Raw genomic sequence first — 18,656 nt, 5'->3', positions numbered from 1 at the left:
GCCCGGACGATGTGACTGTTGTAGTCACACTTGGGGACTGAACACAATGAGTGTCACTAAAGAGATGGGAAAGGCCAGGTCTGTTCTGCCACTCATCCTCCTTTTTATTTTTTTATTTTTTTTACTTCCCCCTTCAGGTTCTTCTGTCTTCTTTACATGTAAGAAGTCTATTACATTCTTACCCTCCTATACTTGACCTAGCTTTTTCTCTCCTTTCCTCTGTCTCCGTTCTGTAATATTATGGCTCCCTCATCATGATCCACTCTCACACTTGTTCCCTCCCTCCCTCCTCACATAGCGCCCGAGCTCTCCCTCCCTCCCTCCCTGTCTCTCATTCATGCACCAACTCCATATCGACTACGTTTGTCATGTGGCTCTCTTCTCCCATTCGTCTGCCTGGCCGCTGATCGGATACACGCCACTGCTTTGTAAGTAGTTTAGCCACGTTTCTTTTTGTTTACTCCTCACCTCCCTCCTCTTCCTGCTCTTCAAGGCTCCGACAACTGTTGCTGTCTCCTCAGTATGGCAGAGGCTCGATAGCATACTGACAGCCTCTGAGACACAGATGGACAGGATGATCACACAGGACTTAAGAGATTCACAGAGAAAACGTTGTGCATAGGGACAGATTAGACGCAAGGGAAGTCGGGGAGAAGCGGAGGAGAGGGAGCCACGAGCCAGTCAATGCATCATTATTATCATCTCCTGTCTCCAGTGTCAAGTGTTCGGAGAGGGGACTTTCAGCGCTGAAGGGACACCCTCTAATTAGGCAGGATGTGCGGCTTTGGACAAGCCGGCTCACATGTTAATGAAACCTTTTTATAGCTGCAGCTTCTTAGTTACAGTTCAGTGTTACGGGAGTGTGTCGCCACTCAACAATGCTGTGTTTATTTTCACAGTACTTTTTTATCTCATCATGCGACTTAACCTTTCGGAAGATCGACGTTTATGTTTTTGTCGTCCCGCTCAGTTGTAGTCTTCGATACGATTCTGGGGCAGCCTGCTCTCCTTTTTTCTCTTCCTTGTACATATTGAATTTGTGTGGAAGCAGCTTTCTCAGCTTAAAAATTATTTCCAAAGAGAATGTTTTTCTGCTTACAGGAACTGTTGTTTGCACCCTGACTCTCCGCTCTGCTATATTCAACACAATCCTTTTACTGTCTGCATAGAAACTCCAGGATGTTTTATAACTGACTATAATAATGGAACCTGAGAGGGAAAGAGACAGAAATGCACACTGCGATTTGAGATGGGGGGGGGGTGGGGGGGGTGATTGATTTGGAAACCTTTTTCTCATTTGCTCAAATGTGAAGGGAAAAAAGTACACGCTCAGCAGTGTTCACGTTAATGCAACATGAATTGTGGCTTATCTGTGACTATTTTCGCTGTATGTATATTGGATAATCCCACCCCTCCTCCAACACATTTTTTTATTTTTTAAATCAGCTCTAAGCACGAAGACACAACATCTACGTGGTAGCTAATGCTTTTAAGCATGACCACAGACAATGGGTTTACTTTTTGTTTTCAATTCACTCCCTGCTTATTTCTCTGCAGGGTGCAAGTTGCAAGTCAATAGACTCTTAATCTCATTCGTATGTCACCGGGCAAGTGTGATCCAACCTGAACTCATTCACCTGATTTGCAAGTGAATTAAAGGCGTGATGTTAAAATGATATGCGGACGTAGCGAGCTTAAGCCAGAGCGAGAGCTGGCGGGTCATTGTGCATATTTTCACACGTCTAAACTTCCTTGCATTCCCTGATAGCACCTCACCTGAAGGAGATGCAACAAAGAAATGTCTGGATAAATCATTTAAAAACTGTCAAAAGTATTGGATTGGACCAGTACCTGAAGCCGTGGGAGTTGGCCTCATGTTACCTCTGTGCCGTTTTACCTCCAGGCGTTGATTGGCATGTTTCAACATCTTTCGTTATTCCCCTATTTCACCCACGTCGGAAAACTGAGGGGGCAAATGAATTGACAGGGAAACAAAGCATTTCAAAAAATATCCTCTGCCAACTCCGGGGAAACTGCAGATGCCACTTAAAAGCGGTCCAAGAGTACGAGTGGAGCCCCTCTCCCCACCAGCAGCGACGAGCCTGTCGCTGGATATGCAGAGTAGCTTGGAGATTGGATTTTGGAGGTTGTTATGGAGACGAGAACAAGGTAGAGCAGAATGACAGGAAGCAGTAATAAAGATGAGAGGACCCAGAATAACAGCCATTCGGATGACTGTGATGGACACTATTTGCATATTCATGAGGCTGCCATTAGGGCTGATCTGGGTTCAGTGTAAGTCACAGCTGATGGTGATAACGTGCTTATCTGTGTGGCGTCGACTCTGCTGTAAGCTCAGGATTGTAGGGATGATATGTCTGTGGTCTTCCACTGAGCCCTGTTGTTGTGTAAAAGCTTCCTGTGTGTGTCTGTACTCCACCACAGACTTATACTGTGTCCAACCCGCCATATTTAAGAAAAACACAGGTCTGACATCTTAAGACGTATTTATTGGAGAGACACATAACTTTAAAAAACAGCTGAAATGCCCTTACGAAAGACAGGGAAGTTATCTTCATAGTGTAACCTCCAAACAACACGTGCAATCATGGTCTAGCTTAGTGCATGTGGTCACTTGGTATGTTTAGCTTGACAGGCACATGTGTGATTGATGGAGTCATTATACCGTAATCCCGATTTCAAATAGATGTCACAATTTACTTACTCAAAGTATTGTTTGTGTTACTGGTTCTTTTTTAACCTGTGCTTTACTTGTTCGAGTGGTTCTACTGTACGCTGTTCGCTCAGCCCGTCTGCAGCCAGTGTTAATGACAGTGAGTCAGCAAATTATGCTCACAGAATCTGGCCGTGGCTTGGGGGAGGTGAAGGTGATCTGGGAGTCAGGTGTGCAAAGATGCCAGCAAATCAGTGCTAATTATTATCATACTGTATCAAACAAAGACAAATCACTATGGTATAAACAAGTAAAGAAATGCGACATGAGCAGGCACGCAAATAAACGTTCATTCTAGCATTTAGGTAAAAGTATTGTTAACTGTTTCTCCTACAGGAAATGTTAACTTTGGCACTTTAAGAGACAATTTATCAAAATAAATCCTCTGATGCTTTCATTCAGTAGCTACACCAAAGAGAAGTGTATCAAACGCTCTGTCATAAAAACAGCAGGAAGCTTGAATCAGCGACGTGTACCGCAGATATTCACAATAATGTACAGACGACAACCAAACAGTACATTGATTTAAAAGCCACCCGGTAATGCTTTGTAAAAAAATCAATTAAAAAGTCAATTAAAAGCCTGTTTACCGGCGTGCACCAGTCAATGGTGTTCCAGTAAGTGCACCTCAGGAGACACACGCGACGCGAGTCCTGTGGAAGAGAATCTACAGGTGGCAGATGGACTACTGGAACCAGATGTTGTTTACTAGATAGGAGGGAGTGATTGTGGTCAATTAAGTTCACAGAGGCAGGGACAGGTGTGTAATGGCACCTGCAAACAACACCACCTTAAGTCTGCTGAAACGTGCAAAAACTAAATATGTTGGACTGTTTGATTGTCCTGCTTATGACTGCAAGGCTGCTCGTGTCAAAGTGTTACATCTAGGCAGAGTAAAACACAACCTGTGTTAAGTATTTGTTCTATTGTCATATGTTCAATGAGCCAGCTCATTAAGAACTCATCCAGCTGACCTGCTTTGATCAACTGGAGTTGGTTTTACTGGGCAGCGCATCAGATGTGTAAAGCTCCTGGAGTGTGTGGGAGGAGGGCAGTGTTGGATGGAGTATCCTTCTACTGTAACAGTATTGATAATAATCATAGTCATTTCTGACCATTAAAACATGTTACTCATTAAGTTAATTGCTGTCATATATAGAACAGAGTCCAGTAAGACAGATCACAAATATTGTAGACAAACCTCCAATTTGACAATATTTCCTCAAACCTTTTTGCAAAGTGATTATGTAATTCTCTTTCCTGAACCAGGTGATAACTTCTATTGACCTATACAGCAGTTTGGGTCGTTGCTTTTCTCTTCCAAGTGACCATGGTAATGTTAAAGGTTTGTTTGTGTTGTTTACCCTACTGTACTCACCTCAATCTCAGCAATTAAGTTGGTGAGAAAATCTTAATGATAACCCGCAAAAGACAGCATCCAGATTGTGAACAAATAATGTAAACAGGCACGCTGACGGTCAGGCTTAACCGTTGCTGGTGGAGGTCTGGTGACTTTGCTCTGCATATAAATGAAGGTTGCATAAGAGACTGACAGGATGCATGACGTTGTTCCATTATTCCGACGTAATTGTGTCATAACAATTGTTTGCGTATTCAAACTACGAGTTAACTGGAATCCTGCGTGGGCATGCTCCTGAACCCCTTGAGACTGCGTGCCAGTTGTTCCTCGTGCGCTCGGAGACAGAAAAGCATAAACAACAACAAACCCATAAGCCATGGAGATTTGAAGCTTATAATGAAAAGCAAGAAGTAACCATGTCACTTTGAAGTTAGTCAGAATGATCCACATTCAGCTTTTTTAAATGTATTTTTTAAGCCCCACACGAGAACCTTTTTTAAACTACATTGCATTTATTCGTAGTAAAGGTTCACAACACATTCATCGCTGCAGAACTTCCAAGGATTTTCTCTCCACATTCCCATTTTGACAGATATTTAGGGAATAAATAGGCTCATAAAAATAAACCCAAGGCTCCTGAGATGACTGGCTATTTTTATCCCCCCAACAAGATGCTTCGTCCTCAGATGAATTAATGCAGAATAGTTTTTAAGATAGAATCCCTGACATGGGCGGGGTCACTCATACTTCCACCTATTTTGTCTCCAAAAATACACATCAAACAGATATTAAAGAAGTAAAAGGAGGTTTGTATATTGAAGTGAGCTTAGAAAATTCAATGCATTGACAGAAAATATGTCCTCCCTTCACAGTTGGCAATAAATCCACCAACTGGATTAGAAGAACTGTCACTGTCCAGTTTATTTTCAGCACACAGGACAAGATGGATGCGTGCGTGCTGCTCAGTGGAGCATTTTGTATGACATACAGTGACCAGAGAATTATGCCTTCTGAGAAACAGTAAGGATGCCTATTTTTGGTGGCAGCACAGACGAGGCTCGCAATGTATTTTCCCCCATTTTGGTGGAAAAACATAGTTTTAGATGTTGAGCGGAGAACAGACGTCTCGGTATCGTCTATCAGCCGATACTCTTTGGTGATTTTGTCTTGAACACGCAGAAATATGCCAATAATTCTGAAAATGTAAACACAAATATTTGTAATCAATGTGAGTGATTATCACATCTGTTGTCCACAGGTGCTTTAGACTGTATGGAAATGAATAATTCCCAATTGAAAACTTTCAGGCACTTTTTTTATCTTGTTGCATCCCTCTCACATTGTGTACCAAGCACATACATAAAAAACAATAGTGTTTGTCCCACTGAAGTTATGACCAGCATTGTTCCTCAGGGCCACTCGTCTCTGACAAACGAACACAATGCTCTTCTTCTCTCCCTTCTGTGTGTTATACTTTCTCATCTTCCTGTCTCTGTGTCTCTGTGTCTCTGTCATCTGTAGGTTCCACAAGTAGCTGCTCACTGCTTCCCCGACTGGGACTCCATGGCTGCCGGTGCTGCCGCTTGATTCATTGCACTGTGAGTTGTGTGTGTGTGTGTGTGTGTTGGTCTGTTTGTCCATCTGTGTTTCTCTCATGTCCTCAGAGGCTTGTCTTGGTTGTTTAGTCAGTCTATGCAGCATGCACACTTGAAGTAACGACATACCAAACCCTTGGTTTATCCTCCACAGTAGCTGCTTCTCTGTGATTTTGTTTGTGGCATTGATTTGAATTGCAAAGTTCCCTTTTTTGACTCTAAATGTTCTTTTCAAGAGAGTTTAGTCGCTCCCTATGGACCAGCCGTGCTGTGAAAGGTCTCACATGCTGTGCTTCATTATTCTGCTGATTCTGCATTAGTATGGCAACAGTGGCTTTCTCCAAAACAAAAACCGCACGCATGACGGCAGTGTTCTAACTTAATGACTGACAGGCTGTGATATCGATTACAAGCACTGCTGTTTTCCTATTAGTGATTTCAAAACAACTTACTCCATCCATATTTAATATAATATATACTGGTAGTATAACAGCTGCAGTATTTTTTAATGGATTCTTAATGTCCTGAATAGCTAGGTGAGCAGATGTGTTGCACTACGGCTGATGTTTGCAGTGGAACATTGTGCCATTCAATATGGCCATCCGCTTTCACATCACACATAGTCATCGGATCCATTGTCAATATGAACATATTGATTAGGTGCAGCTATAATACGGAAAACTCTTTTGAGGATGATGTTGATGACTTACCTTTGCTAACATTGCCATTCACTTATTATCTTGCTAATGATCTCTGTTTCCATATGTCTCAGTGCCAGCTGGGTAAAAAAGCAGCCATCTGTGTTGTTGTGTCTCAGCAGGTTTGCAGCCTGCTCTGTTTGCATGTGCTCTGTCTCCACAGCTCCCACCACAGATGTTGCTCTGTGCGTGCGTGTGTGTGTGTGTGTGTGCGCGTGTGTACTAACAACAGGTACTTTATGTACTGCACTTGACCTTTTACAAAGAAACATCCGAAAAACTATTTTCTCTTTAGTTTTGTCTGACACATTTGCTTTTCTTTTTTTTAAACCTTGAAGACACACACACACACACACACACACACACACACACACACACACACACACACACACACACGGGTCAAAGTGTTTTGTAAATAAATAAAATGCAATTATCAGAGGACTTATTATTTTGAACAAGAGAAGGAAAGTCTTTACCATAGTTTCAAGGAAGTTGTGGTTCTTAAAGTGTGGCTATATCTGTGCTGAATAGCAAGCTCTCATAAATATTGAGGGGATGAGTTGAATTTATGATACTTCTTGAGACTCATTGGAGGATCTGATGATTGCACATGTGTCCATTGTGATATAGATGCTGAACCAACGTACTTTACATTTCTCCTACACGCCAAGTGGGGGAAAAATAATCTGTGTAGTAAACAGCAAACACTGGCTGGCAGCAAAACTCCCCCTCACAACCAGGAAGTGTGTGAAATCTTATCTTTGAAATGTTTCTCTTTTAATGAGACCCGTCAGGCTAGTTCAGGGCTGGTTGGAGGAAACGAGGAGGATGAAAATGCTTGTTCAGTTAGAGGCAGAGGTGAGCTTCTATACAAAACATACACACCGTATGCTGCCTCCTTCAAAGCCTTTGACCCACAGGCGGCTGCTCGCCATGGCCTTCCATTTCACCTGGAAGTGTCAGAGGCGCAGGACGGCATGAGCTCTCTCCCGCCGCCTCTGCCTTCTCTGGTATCCATTAGTTTCTGCTGCCGTTGGTTTGTTTTGCACTTGGCAGTTGAGTGCAGGGAGGTGTTGAATTCAATGTAATTGGATGATGTGGTATTGCGTTCCAAGCTGTTGATGCCAGCAGTCGCTTCTTGGCCCACACATCTCATCATCTTCCTCAAAACCACTAAGAGAAATGTTTGCTCTCATTGCAAAAAGGAAAAACGACGCGTCTGTCCAAAACTAGTAGCTGTAAACAACGATGGACTGCTCAGGGATTTGTTGTTGTTGTGATTACTATTAGGACATGTTTGCTAGCTACCAGCTATAACCTGGATGGGGGTCTCCTCTTGTATGACCCTTGGTAGAATAAATTCTTCATGATGCTGTTATGGTTCCTCCACCACTATGTATATAATCTCTTTCTGGATAACTTTTTCCACTTGGACCCTTTACTGTCAAGTTTTAAGACACAATTGTTGTTAATCTTTCATATGAAACTCATTAAGCAGTACAATGATTCTTTTATCTTTAATCAAACTGTCACATTTTGGAATAAACTCCCTGACTTCACATGACATAACGACACAGCTGTGAATGTTTTCCAAAGTGGAGTCAGAGTTTTGGATTAGCAGAGAAGCAGACACAGCTATGGTTAAATCATTAGTGAAATAAGCATGTCTCCCTTTACAGTCAGCCTAACATTGTCTCAAATGAAAGCAATTTCCACATTCACAAAAACACTGTTTTTTTTTATTTTTTAGTTGTGTTAATTGGGAACTGTTATCAAATCTGTTCCCCCGCTTTTCATTTCTCCTCGAGTCGAGCACCGCAGCAGGCGATTGTTCTTTGACGAAAGTAGGACGAGCTTCTCCAGCAGCTTGGGTTTTGTCTCGGGGCTGTTTTTGTCTTCTGTAGCTTCCTATATATCCTGCCTATATATTCTGCTTCTCATGCATGCACTCCACAAAGTCTAATTAAGGCCTGAATAGTTGAATGTACTGTTTCTGGTACATCTTTAAATGAATGCGAGCGCTTTATACCTTCTTACCGTCTTTATTAATATTGTGAAATAATGGCATTTGTTAAGCTATGTCGGTACTGATGTAACAACAACTTTATTTCAAACGTTGTTACGTGGGGAGAAGCAGTGCAACACATACATTGTATACAGGATGTCTAGCTAAAGCTAATGTGCAGCCTCTGTTCCTGGTTTTTAAACACCGCTAAACGAATAAAAGATCGTTTTAATCAAGTACACTTATTGTCCTGGTTTTCAAAGTTACTCTTATTCTGTAACAGGTTTACATTATTTTAAGCAGACCTGAGAGTTTCTCTCGGACTTCCTTTCTTACACGCTCTAGATCTTGAATTGACTAAATGGGTTGAGAATGAATCTGACAAAATGAAGGGTAAGCTTTTATACAGCAAAGGTATCACTATAAGTATATAGTGTATACTTGTCGACAGGGAGGAAACGTGCTGTCTGCCTCGCCTTGAAAGTCTGCCTGTGCTCGTACATGCAACTAGTGCAAGCAGTCTTGGCAAGTGTGTGTGTGTGTGTGTGTGTGTGTGTGTGTGTGTGTGTGTGTGTGTAAGTGAGATTTTTCAGTCCTGAAGCCAAAATAACCTTCTGTGATCCCAGATGAATGCCGTTTTCTGCACATCCCACTGGCATCTCAGGAATATCAGTTCTCAGTTCTGCGATGCTGTACCCTATGTGTTTGATGTTTCCTGGTGCCAAACAAGTCTCTGTTCTATCGGGGGGGAAATAGGGAACGACAGCAGGGAGGATGTTAGTCAGGTGGGAGAAAACCTCCATGAGCTCTCCACAGTCATCACCACCTGCCCCTAGCTAATCGCCGTGTCAGCTTTAAACCAGAGCGTGAAGCATGTGAGCATGTGAGCGTGTGTGTGTGTGTGTGTGTGTGTGTGTGTGTGTGTGTGTGTGTGTATGTGTGTGTGTGTGTGTGTGTGTGTGTGTGTGAGAAAGAGTATTTGGGTGTTGGTATGGCAGTGTGGGTGAGAGACGGAGAAAACTGTAAGAGAGAGAAACAAATCTCACAATGACATGCTTGTTATTTTTAGCCCCACAGCCGGATTGTGTAGTAATGTAGACCTGCTGCACTCGTGTGTAGTGACTCAAGGTTTTGAATGTTTCTGCTCGTATGTGTTTTACTTTACATGAGACGTGTGCTTTTCTCGCTTTTCCCATGACTAGCACATTAACACAGCAGTGACTGAACTTGTTTCAAATGTCTTTTTCTGCCTTTACAGCCTCGTGTTGCGTGCGAGTTATAAAAATCAGTTTTTACCACCGTCCTCCTGCTGACTGTTTTCTTTGTGGTTTATGTTAAAGGATTCTTTTGTTATGCTCTCTATAGTTGTGTTACCACTCGGGATTTCTAAGGAAAAATATCTACCATAACATGCACATGACTCTTGAAAGTTGAGAGGTTTTTCCTCCACTCAGCTTTGCGAAAGCTAGAAAGTACAGAGCCAAGTCTCTAATCTGTGATATCATGTTGCACATTTTTACCTGCTCCAGTGACAAGGACTTTGTGGACACTGTGGCGGACAAGCAACATTTTGTTCCAGTTCAGAATTGATGTGATCAGGTAGAAGTTATGCACGTATATAAAGTGTGAAAGCAGAAGAGTAGCAGCCTTGTACTTATGTTCAATGGAATCTATTTAATGTACAAGTGTACACACATATCCAATCATTTTATAATGAATTGAGGATTTTTGGATGTCAAATCAGGCAGGTAGAAATATCTCTTAACTCGACCCTTGAAATAGGCTTTATAGATAATATTCACATTTAACAAAGCAGGTCTATAGTGATGCTCTGCTCTAAAAGTGAGGTTAACAACAGTTATTTAAAGTGTGGAGCTACAGTACTGCAGTATATTGGAACACTGTTACAGTTCAGTATATCTTCAGGGCACCATAAATTATAAATTCTTATTTACATAACCAGTCCCCACTTTTACACCAGCTTTTCTCAAACCTCCTTTGTCCTTTATCTGTACTTCTAAGTGTTATTAAACTTCATGCTACATCATGCCCCCTTTAAAAAAAAAAGACAGAAAAAAGAAAATGATGTTTAATTTCAGTACATGTTTTAAGCATAGGTGTTATGATAGCCAACAACGTTTCTAATATTACCAATTAATATCACTTCGAGTAAGTATCACATTTTCCAAATGGCAGATATTTATGGCTATGGCGGCACAAATACACTGTGTGTGTGTGTGATTGTGTGATGCATTCCCACACATCTGGCTGTTTCTGCTCTGCCACTTTGCTGGTGTTTGTCTGGAGGCCAGCCGGTTGGTCCCTCCAGAGACCTGCACTGGCTCTTTCCCAGGCCAAACTGCAGCAACTCTCCAAGCGCTTGCACAATACCAAACACTGCACTGGAATGTTGTTGCGTTTCTTTTTTCTCTCCCTCTTTTAGTTTGTTCTCTCCCTCACTCACTCTTTGTCATTGAGTTTCTGCTGCTGACTCTTTCTCCGCCTTTCTCCTTCTTACCCTAATAGACCCAGTTGGTGCTTTGAGCCATGTCTGCCCATAGAGTGTCATTGAAAAGCTATTACATTATATTGCGATCTTCATGCATCTTCTTTGCACGGAATATGTTCAGAAACGGCATGTAGAGCGTTTAGGCTCAACACAGTGTGCTCACTGGCAGCCTTCTCTCTCACAGATGTATTTATTTTTATTCACTTAGCTTAAAGGTTAAAAATAGAGGAGCAAAACAAGACGTCCCACATTCCAGATACACATATTCATACAGCTGGAAACTGGATATTTACAGCTAATGTAAAAAAAAAAAAAAAAAGGTAATTTGATTTTAATCCAAGAAAGATCAAGAGTTGAAGATGAGCTTTCCTCTGGCTTGAAACTAAACTGCATCTTACTATCTTGTAGGATTGTTTAACAACTAAGACTGGCAGTTGGAACTGCCAAGAGCTAATGACTGAACTTTACTACTGCAGTGAGGACGTTGTTTTGACAGTTTCATCTGGTTTTGCATTAGCTGTTCCAAGTCGAACCCGTCAGCGAATCAGCAAAGGGAGGTGAGTTTATAATGAGGCCGTGTGGCTGTCCCATTACTCATCGCTGTCTGTCACCACTACTACTGAAAGGGCTTCTACAGTTCATCTTTTTTACTTTGTTTACTCTGGGAAGACTGAAGAGCAGGCCTTGCAAATGTTGCGGTTAAAATATGTGCTCAAATTGCTGGCAACTGAATTCGCTCACTTCATATCCTTATGGATTAATTTGGCAATGGAAATACAAATAATGAAAAAAAAGGAGGAGTTTTGATTACACACTGCAAGTATTCTTTCTGCAGTAGACACAGTACATCTTTAGCAGAAATACTTTTCACCTGTTTAAGGAATATAGCCCAAAAACAGCTAAAACCTCAGACAAGTCTTGTCTTTTAAACATACAATGGACAATAGAGTTTTCATGAGAGGAAAGAAAGTACATCAGCGGCTGTAGCTCATCGGCTGTTAGCATCACACTTGCGTTCCCTGTTGATATTGTGGAACACCTAGAACTCGAGAGGCATTCATGTGACTGACGACGATCTGTAATCTCTCACTACTCCCAAGGAATGTACTTATTACATTATTACACACCGTCTGTGTCATTTCCTAAAGGCTTTGCAAACAGCAACACACGTATGAAAAAACAAAGACACACAACCGTATACCCTTAATTCATACACACAGACACAGACAAATGCACAGAGCCGGCGGTCTGAGCACTTAGTATATCACAGTGGATTCAGTCCATTACACTCAGTCCGTCTTTTGTTTTACTAATATGATTGGAGCCCTTGACGCAGCAGGAACACTGTGAAGGCCAATCCACAATGAAAACCATTTCTCAAGGATTTTTAAGTCCATCTTATGTATCATTGCGTGGTATCAATCTTTTCGTATTGCCAATACGCACAGTGTGCAGTGCACATGTACCGTTTGCTACAACATAATGCTCATTTACCATAGTTATACCATAATATAAGCATAAATGCTTCTAATACAAAATATAGATTTTTCTTCTGGATATTTCTATCCACCATGTGTAGTTAACTTTGGTGAGATTGTTACCTCATCATTACTTGGTACATAAATTCAGAAATTGGCTCATAAGACGTTGACTTTTCTTGTAGTATTCGCTGTGTGGGACGAACTGAGTCCCCTGTGCCTCCTCGTCTCCTCGCCTCCTTTCCCTCCTCTGGCTTCCTTGGTGGTCTGTGTGTTGTCAGCTCACTGACTTGTTTGGATTGTGAAACTAACTCTCAGGGGAAATTCTGTACATTACACACCGTTTCTCTCACGACTCACGACTCATTTGTTGGTACATAACTCTCATAGCGAAGTCTGTAGATGGAGCTTTGTTTTGCGTAGCTGTGTCTGAGTTGTGAATGTTTTCTTCCAGAATATTTTTCTATCGGCAGATCAATAAAACTTTAATGGTATGATTTACACTGTATCTAACCAAATTAGTGACATGAATCACTTAGCTAATAAATAATGTAAGTGTAAACTGGCTGCTTATGATGGTTGGCCTGTTCTATGGAATTTATATCTTTATTACCGGGATTCACTGTGAGAATGAAGGCTGTAACGTTTTGTTTATCCGTGCCAAACTGTCACGGCACAGGGCTCATGGTTCAGTGCACACAGCCCCATGCAGAATACACCGTATGCAGATTGATGCCTCGGCAAATTTCACAAGCGCAATATCCGCCCGGAATTATTTTAGCTGTACGCCGTTAGCAACATAGAGAGAGATGTGATTAAGACAAGAAGACAAGGACAGTGTGTTGGCATTGCTCCACCGTTGTAGATGTGACCGGAAACACTCCAGCATGTTCGTCGGCAGATGTGCCAATCACCTGTGCCCAACTCCTTCTCCCTGCTGCTTTCAAGAAGCCTTTAGTTGGCATGTAGCCAAGGTGGAACTAATTGTAACACTCTTTCTAATGCATTTTATTATTCTATTTATTTTTGTATTTTCAGTGTAAGAGATGCTTTTCAGTTGTATAGCCTGTTGTGACCAGTTACAATGCTCCTTATTGTTTCTATTGAAAATAGTTTACCAAAGTTGCCAGTGGACAAAATGCTACCTCATGAAGAGGAATGTGTCCGTCTCGGGCCACTTGCACAACTGTCTTTTCAAAAATAGATTTGTGCATTTATTGTTTGCACACTGCACTGAACCATGACCCCTAAACCAGGATACCAACCGAGCCATGACCGTTACATCCCGAGTGAGGATTCATCTTTTATTCCACTAGTCTAGGTTCAATCAATACTTGTGAACACGGGCGTCGCTCTTATATAAGGATACAAACGAGCCCAGATGACTTTAATTGTGGATGCCACCCTGGAGCTACTCCTTTTAATATGAGCTACAGGCTGATATTTGTACAACAAGTGTTTATCGCGGCTATTACAGCCAAAAGAGGTTCAGTATTAAGTGGACTTTATAGCTGACTTGAAACACTCAAAAGAGAGATACAAACAGAAGGATTTTTATTTCCCATTCAAGCCTCGCTCTGGGTCGGCTCATTTCCCCTATCTTCATGTTACGGGCTAGAATAATACTCGCGTGCAATTCTACGTCCGTCTTTCTCAATACAGAAAACTGACTTTTTACTTTCATTTAGAAGAGACTGTTTTTTCAGTTCAATGAACACTGTACTCGTAAACGAGAGAACACTTTTTATGCCAGCTGAATAGTTAATTTGACTCAAAACGGAAGTTAAATTGAGCAGCTAATGAGAGTCATACTTGCGGAAAAGCTTTTTGAACCTGGTGTGATGTACACTGGAATCACTTTGGCAGACTCCGTCTTTGGAGAGAAACTGAAATTTGGTAGAAATTGGGAATGATGTGGAACAAGTCATCTGTGTGACCTCTTGTGGCTTCGCTGCCGCAACCAAAAGCTGCTCTGCATTTGCCAGCACTCGTGTGCACATGCAAACTCGTACACGCATGCAAACATGGCTCAGGAGCCATTTTTCCGAACCTGTCATAGTCGCATACGGTAGGTAATGTCATTCAGCACCCATGACTAAGTGAAGAGATTAGTCAATTGCACCGCTACCTTCACTTTGAGGTAGCAAAGCTTGAATAGCTTGGGGAGATGTTTGAAGGTCATCACTTTAAATCCCAGGGTGAGTGGAGAAAATCTGAGCAGAGAAGGCAATAAGTGCAGTCTGCACTTCATTTGCTGCTGTCAGAGTGCCCTTCACCAAGGTGCTGAACTGATGATCTCAGCTTATACTTGTACCTGATGTTTATAGGATCCCCTTCAATGACCAGGTGAAATTATTTATAAATAGACAGAATAAGGTAAGGGGGAGGGGGCATTGATACAGTATGTGAATATGGATTTGTGTATATGTCAGACAACGAGTGACAACAAATTGTCATACAGAAATGCCAAAGATACGTTTCAGGTCATTCAGAAACAGGTGTTTCCATCACAAGGAACATATGCTGTGTATATAAAACATATCACATTTGTTTAAACTATCACATGTTGTTAACATATCACTATCATGAATTCAGTATTGGCTATTGTACAACCACAGTCAAATGTTTTGTTTTATGACATTACATTATATTACTTTTCCCTAAAGCGACTCGTGTTGTTTCCCCCTCTCAAACACACATTGAGAGCCATTTGGGGTTCATTGTCTGGCTCAAGGTCACTGGGGACGGAGCCACCAACCTCGGGCCAATTTGCAGTTGGCAGAGGAGGTAGCTTCCACTTTTTAATTAACGTTGTTATGTCTCCACGCCGGCGACCTCCGAGGCCAGAGGCATTACTTTTTTTGTGAACGCAATATCTCCGGGATGCCTTGAGGACATTTCTTCAAATGTGTCCCAAATGTACTCCAAGGGTGAACTGATAAGAATTTAGCAGTCAAAGGTCAAGGTCACTGTGACCTCACCAAACATGTTTTTGGCCATAAGTCAAGAATTCATACACGTATTATTACATTTCACACAAATGTCTAATAGGATACAATTATGAAGAGATGACATGTTGGACAGACATGGATGCAAACTGCAACGTGCAACCGCGACACGGTTATCAAACATCTCCTGGTTCAGAAGAAGTACCACGATTTACACTCAGGTTTGACTATTCATACTAATGTTAGCTTATGATCATTGCAAAACAGGTTAGCATAGATAGCACACGTACCATTCCAGCAATGCAGTACGTGTGGTTCTTGTCCTATTTTGCTTATATCCTAAAAAAACATCTTAAAAGCTTTTGATATTTGTTTGATAACACTGTACGAATAAATAATGGTGGATGCTTCTTTAAATAACTTCTCTCTCTCTCTCTCTCCCTCTCTCTCTCTCTCTCTGCAGTTCCCCCCCCCCCCCTCCTATTTCAAATCTACTCTGCTCTTGTCTATCCCACTGCCACGGCTGTCTTATCATTCAAACCCTCTGCCACAAAGCGGCAGAAAATCCCATATCCCATCTCCTCATGGCTCCAGCTTTCAGCCTCAGTTATTCCACTATTATGTTCCAGTCTCAGCGAGCTCCCACTGCCTCTCTATGAACGTGCTCTGGGTGGGAAATTAGCTTCTGTCCTCAGCCTACTGACTTTTCTCAGGGGAAAAACATTGCCTCTCTGTGGAGAAGTGAGTGTGGTAGAACCTGATTTGAAATCTTAACGTGAAATGTATTTCTGTGCCGTTTGATGCTCAATCTCTCAATGATCTCAATTGCTCTCAGTCATCTGAGGGGTCACTGTTTTCTTTTTTGTCGTCTACCCTCAGAGTCTAACCCCCATCCATCCACTGGCACTGTATGTATCAGCGCCTCATATTACATCTAAATACAAAAGTCACTTGTCAGCAGTGTGGAGAGATGGAGGACTTGAGCTCATGTGACTAAGATTTGTAGCAATTCCACAGGTTTTAATGCGTCTTTTGATTTGCAAAGTGGGCGTGCTCGAGCTAAAACGGCTGTTTTAAGTTGAAACGTTCTTACTGTCTCGCATACTCACAAGCTCACGCTGCCTCCGACAGTCACATGTTCCCACCACTGACGCACACCTCGAGTCACCGTTATCGATTCCCCTTCTCTCAATCAGCCAGACACCGGCCTGCCTGAGTCGACATCAATCTAACCAGGTGGAAAGGTGGGTGGAGATGAGGTTGGGGTGGCACTCTTCTCTGGCTGAAATGTACCGGTTTGCTAAACGTACAGTGACATCCTCACGGTCCCACATGCTTTATCTCTCTTATCGCACAGTGAGTGTGTAGTGAGTAGTTCTCCGGCGTGTCAGTTCAGTGAGCTATAACTGCTGGGGGCAGTGATGAGGGAGGCCTCAGGTGTGTGCGATTCATTCTTTCTTCATTTTACGTCACACAGAGGGAAATGTTTCGTGCATAAGTCTTGCCAGGGTAAACTCTCAGTAAATAAAGTTATATCCCACCACTCGCTCCTCAGAAGTTATTCTTATCCGAGGCTAGTCCAAGTCTGGGTCTCACTGAGCAGTCCCGTGGGCCTTGTGTCTCGGTGGTGGTGGCACGAAGCAGCAGGTGGTGTGTGATATCTCGCCTGGTACTGAACCAGGCAGTGTTTGCTGCTATCAAATCAGGAGCAGATGGTCACAGATCGAGGGAGCAACACTGCATCTCGTCTGAACGTCTAACTCTGCGCCAGCATGTGCAGGAAAATCAACAGAGACCGGCTCTGGAACTCTCAAACACATTTGACAGTCTTTGTTTTTAATGAGTCAAAGCTTTGTTGGTTTGTGTGATGTTTGTCGTCTGTGTGACGGGTTTGTTGTTTTCAGATGTTGGTCATTGAGAGAAAGCCACAAGTGGCACCACTGGATTTTCGGCATGGAATATGGGATTGACTGTTGAAAATGATGTGTGCGTGCACTTGTGTGTGTGTGCGTGTGTGCAGCTGTGATATGTCTTTATACTTTCCTGCGGCCTGTACCCACAAATCAAAATATCTTGCAGCATAGCTGGGAAAAGCTCAATTCCACTGAAAACACAGATGACTAGTGGACAAAGCAATGACATAACCAGTTGAAGTTGTTTTCATAACAGAGTAATACTGGACAGAAAATTAATCTGAAACTATTTTGATAATTGATGAATGCATTTTTTAAATATGATTTTAAGTATCTTTTTTTTTTTTGTCATATAAATTTAATTTAATGTTTGAACTGTTGGCCACATAAAACTGGGATATAATGGGCATTTTGTTTCCTGACATTTTATCTACAAAACAAGCAATTGATTGATGAAGAAAGAAACAGGCAGATTAATCAGGAGTGAAAACAATCATCAGTTATAATTCAATCACAAGTATACATTTCTTATTATATGCAAATCTCAATTACAAGAGAAAAGTCTGCTAATTACCACGCTGGTATGCGTGTTGTTCCCAAAATGGGAAATTCTTGAGATGTAGCTGTTGAGGTGCACACGATCCTTACAATTACATCACTGCCTGCCAGTGAACATAGGTGATGGAATCGCATACAAAGGTTACACATCAGGAAATGGATGTGACGTTACCGAGCCAGAGCTTGTTTTGAGTTTTCACAATATTTAAGTTTGCCGTGTGAAAGACGGACAGAAGAGCAGCATATCTACATATCTGAGTGGAGAGAGGGCGAAAGCGAGAAAAAGCCTGAAGAGAGAAACAGCCTGAATAAAAACAAAAAGTGAGTGGGTAGGAGCAAGGAGACGGAGAGAGAGAAGAGAGTGGGACATTCTGAGCCAGAGGGGGAAAGACGGACAACAAAGAAAAACTTTGAAAGAATAGAATAGGAATAGCCTTATTAAATGGAGAGAAATATTTGGGCATGAGAGGAGAGAAGGAGACAGAGAGACAAACTGGGGGGGGGGGGGGGGGGGGGGCAGTTGAGGCTAACAATGGGGATAATGAGTGCAGCCTCTGCAGTGAGGCATCTGTAACCTGACCTTTCAACCTTTACAGCTACTTGCTTCAGAAAGAAGTGTTTGTGTGCATGCCAATGTGTTCTTCTTGTCAGCAGTTACACCCAGACACATCTGAGTGTTGTTCATCGCTTTTCAGATCAAACACACACACAGGCGCATGTTATTCTCCAAAATGCATCGCAGTTCATTGAAATGCTTCTAAAAGGAATAATCGCAGACGAGAAAATGCAACTAGAAAATCCAAACACATACACGCTTCTATACAAGATCTCAATTCCCTGTGGGGTCCTTGTATTGAG

General features: G+C 42.1%; 1 protein-coding gene across 5 annotated transcripts in view; it reads left to right on the top strand.

The window, feature by feature from the left end:
• The window catches only part of peak1 (pseudopodium-enriched atypical kinase 1), a 90,685-nt gene that overhangs the window by 41,899 nt on the left and 30,130 nt on the right, over positions 1-18,656 (top strand). For 3 of the 5 annotated variants that reach the window (XM_029434474.1, XM_029434475.1, XM_029434477.1), the window contains one exon: positions 5,616-5,692. The exons of 1 other annotated variant lie outside the window; for it this stretch is intronic. The gene's annotated coding sequence lies outside the window, so the exon portion shown is untranslated. Of the gene's footprint in view, positions 1-363; positions 429-5,615; positions 5,693-18,656 lie in introns of those variants that run through there. One more of the 5 variants, XM_029434479.1, reaches the window with a different exon arrangement.

Source organism: Cottoperca gobio, chromosome 6 (assembly GCF_900634415.1).
Source record: "Cottoperca gobio chromosome 6, fCotGob3.1, whole genome shotgun sequence".
In the NCBI taxonomy this organism is placed as follows: domain Eukaryota; kingdom Metazoa; phylum Chordata; class Actinopteri; order Perciformes; family Bovichtidae; genus Cottoperca; species Cottoperca gobio.
The sequence above is the reverse complement of the archived record's forward strand: the minus strand, read 5'-3'. Positions and strand labels throughout refer to the sequence as shown.